The sequence below is a fragment of the Ranitomeya variabilis genome, chromosome 5, assembly GCF_051348905.1.
Source record: "Ranitomeya variabilis isolate aRanVar5 chromosome 5, aRanVar5.hap1, whole genome shotgun sequence".
Classification (NCBI taxonomy): Eukaryota; Metazoa; Chordata; class Amphibia; order Anura; family Dendrobatidae; genus Ranitomeya; species Ranitomeya variabilis.
Genome location: NC_135236.1, coordinates 552,619,379 through 552,622,301, shown reverse-complemented (window position 1 = coordinate 552,622,301; position 2,923 = coordinate 552,619,379). Strand labels below are relative to the sequence as shown.

The following is a 2,923-nucleotide window of genomic DNA, read 5'->3' as shown; positions in this document are numbered from 1 at the left end:
CAGGTCACATGATGTGGACTGAGCAAATCCAGGAAAAAGATGTGCACACTGTCACTGGGTTGGTGCAGGCATGAACAAAAATAGTCCAAGTATAGGAAAAATCAGCCGCACTCAATTGGTTGAAAGTTCAGCAAACCGTGTAGTTTCTTTATTAACATATACAATAAACATCACCAGGTGCTTTTTTAGGAGGTAAATGGGTGGTGGACTATTCAATTCGGGTAACGTTTCGACCCCAGCGGGTCTTTATCAAAACCTCACTGTAAAACAGATACAAACATATAAGTGAACTGTACATATATACATGTAATATATTAAAAAGAACCAAAAAAAAGGGGAAACAAGAAAAACAATAACAAAAACAACAATAACATCAGGTCCAAAATTAATAATGGTACTAATTGACAGCTGTAACAACAGTACTCTGTCTCATACAATTACAAGAACATACTGTGAAGACCCTATCATAGGGGTTGGGAGTCCCCCATTCTTTGCAGGTAGGAGCAAGGCTATTACGGAGAAACAGTCATATAGAGCACATATACAGGTCTAGAACAGGAAAACCAGGTGCAGCGATCAGGTCGCTGATGAAATGCACTGACCTTATGCCAAAGAGGTAGAGGAGAGGAGAAAGAGCCGAGTTCCCATAGGGCTAAGGGGAAGTAGAGAGAAAACAGGGAATAAGCAAATGGCCAGTAAAACAAGTAAGTCACTGTAAGCAAGAGAACGACTTAATAATTACCAGCTCTGGTGGAGTTGTGTGGAAGCGCGTCCGCCTGGTGGGTGATGTAGGAGCAAATGTGTAAGGCTGCGAGTATTTATACACAAGACCCATATGGTCATATCCGGGTCTGCGCAGTGGCTCAGACTGGGAAAGAGGCTAGGAACGCTGTGTATTCAGACCGAGTCTGCGCTGTGGACTGAGCAGTCAGCAATAGCGGCGCATATGGCAGCAGTATGTATTTACAAAAAAAACTTATTTACAAGGTTTAAATCATTATAAAATGTAGTGGACCACCTCTTTAACCCCTTACTGACCTCAGACGGGATAGTACGTCCGAGGTCAGCTCCCCTGCTTTGATGCAGGGCTCCGCGGTGAGCCCGCATCAAAGCCGGGACATGTCAGCTGTTTTGAACAGCTGACATGTGCCCGCAATAGGCGCGGGCAGAATCGCAATCAGCCCGCGCCTATTAACTAGTTAAATGCCGCTGTGAAACGCAGACAGCGGCATTTAACTACCGCATCCGGCCGGGTGGCCGGAAATGACATCATCGCCGACCCCCGTCACATGATCGGAGGTCGGCGATGCTTTAGAATGGTAACCATAGAGGTCCTTGAGACCTCTATGGTTACTGATCTCTGGCAGCTGTGAGCGCCACCCTGTGGTCGGCGCTCACAGCACACCTGATTTTCTGCTACATAGCAGCGATCTGATGATCGCTGTTATGTAGCAGAGCCGATCGCACTGTGCCTGCTTCTAGCCTCCCATGGAGGCTATTGAAGCATGGCAAAAGTTTAAAAAAAAAGTAAAAAAAAATGTGAAAAAAATATAAAAGTTTAAATCACCCCCCTTTCGCCCCAATCAAAATAAATCAATAAAAAAAAATCAAACCTACACATATTTGGTATTGCCGCGTTCAGAATCGCCCGATCTATCAAAAAAAAGCATTAACCTGATCGCTAAATGGCGTAACGAGAAAAAAATTCGAAATGCCAGAATTACGTTTTTTGGGTCGCTGCGACATTGCATTAAAATGCAATAACAGGCGATCAAAAGAACGTATCTGCACCAAAATTGTATCATTACAAACGCCAGCTCGGCACGCAAAAAATAAGACCTCACCTGACCCCAGGTCACGAAAAATGGAGACGCTACGAGTATCGGAAAATGGCGCATTTTTTTTTTTTGCAAAGTTTGGAATTTTTTTTCACCACTTAGGTGAAAAATAGCCTAGTCATGTTAGGTGTCTATGAACTCGTACTGACCTGGAGAATCATAATGGCAGGTCAGTTTTAGCATTTAGTGAACCGAGCAAAAAAGCCAAACAAAAAACAAGTGTGGGACTGCACTTTTTTTGCAATTTCACCGCACTTGGAATTTTTTTCCCGTTTTCTAGTAATTGACATGGTAAAACCAATGATGTCGTTCAAAAGTACAACTCGTCCCGCAAAAAATAAGCCCTCACATGGCCAAATTGACGGAAAAATAAAAAAGTTATTGCTCTGGGAAGGAGGGGAGTGAAAAACGAACACGGGAAAACGGAAAATCCCAAGGTCATGAAGGGGTTAAAAGTAAGAAAAGCTCAGGTGTGAATGTGCAACAGTTGAGTATAATTGAACAACCAAATTTAGTTGGACATAAAATTCTCCAAGTATATAAATTAATATTACTGTTATACTGTTATAACAGGTATGTATGGTAGAGAGGAAGAATAATGAACATTAACATATGCTGCAGGATGTGCACTTTGCAAAACAGTTACAAGAAAGCCAGTATTCACCGAAGTTCACATCTAATGCTAATAGTTTGCTAGGTGTCTCAGTGGGAAGATTACACAGGTCTACAAAAAATATTTTTTGTAATCATTGCAGGTGACTTTGGACTTTTGTGAATCATCTTTTTTTCCTGATTTAAAAAAATGTATATAGTTTTTCTGTATCACGCATAGTTTCCATGGAGCAACATCATTATTGTGAGGTATAGGATATATACTGGCCACATTAAAAAAACAGTAATCTACATATCAGAAAAAAATTCTTCACCTTACAAAACAGTTTTTATTGAACCAAAATAATTTCACATGCAAAATAGAAACCAAAACCATGTATATGCAGAAATTAAAAGTGCTTGACGTTAGACTGTCGTTGATACGATTTTTCAGGGTTGTCCCTATATAACATCCAACAGTAATCTGCCATCAT

The 2,923-nt window shown here is 41.1% G+C and overlaps 1 long non-coding RNA gene across 1 annotated transcript; it reads right to left on the bottom strand.

Moving 5' to 3' along the window:
- Window positions 1-205: 205 nt before the first annotated feature.
- On the bottom strand, window positions 206-909 carry LOC143773834 (uncharacterized). Its single transcript, XR_013215389.1, has 3 exons — window positions 743-909; window positions 603-652; window positions 206-260 (listed from the first exon to the last, which is right to left on the bottom strand). It is a non-coding gene; the product is annotated as an uncharacterized LOC143773834 (long non-coding RNA).
- Window positions 910-2,923: the final 2,014 nt, after the last annotated feature.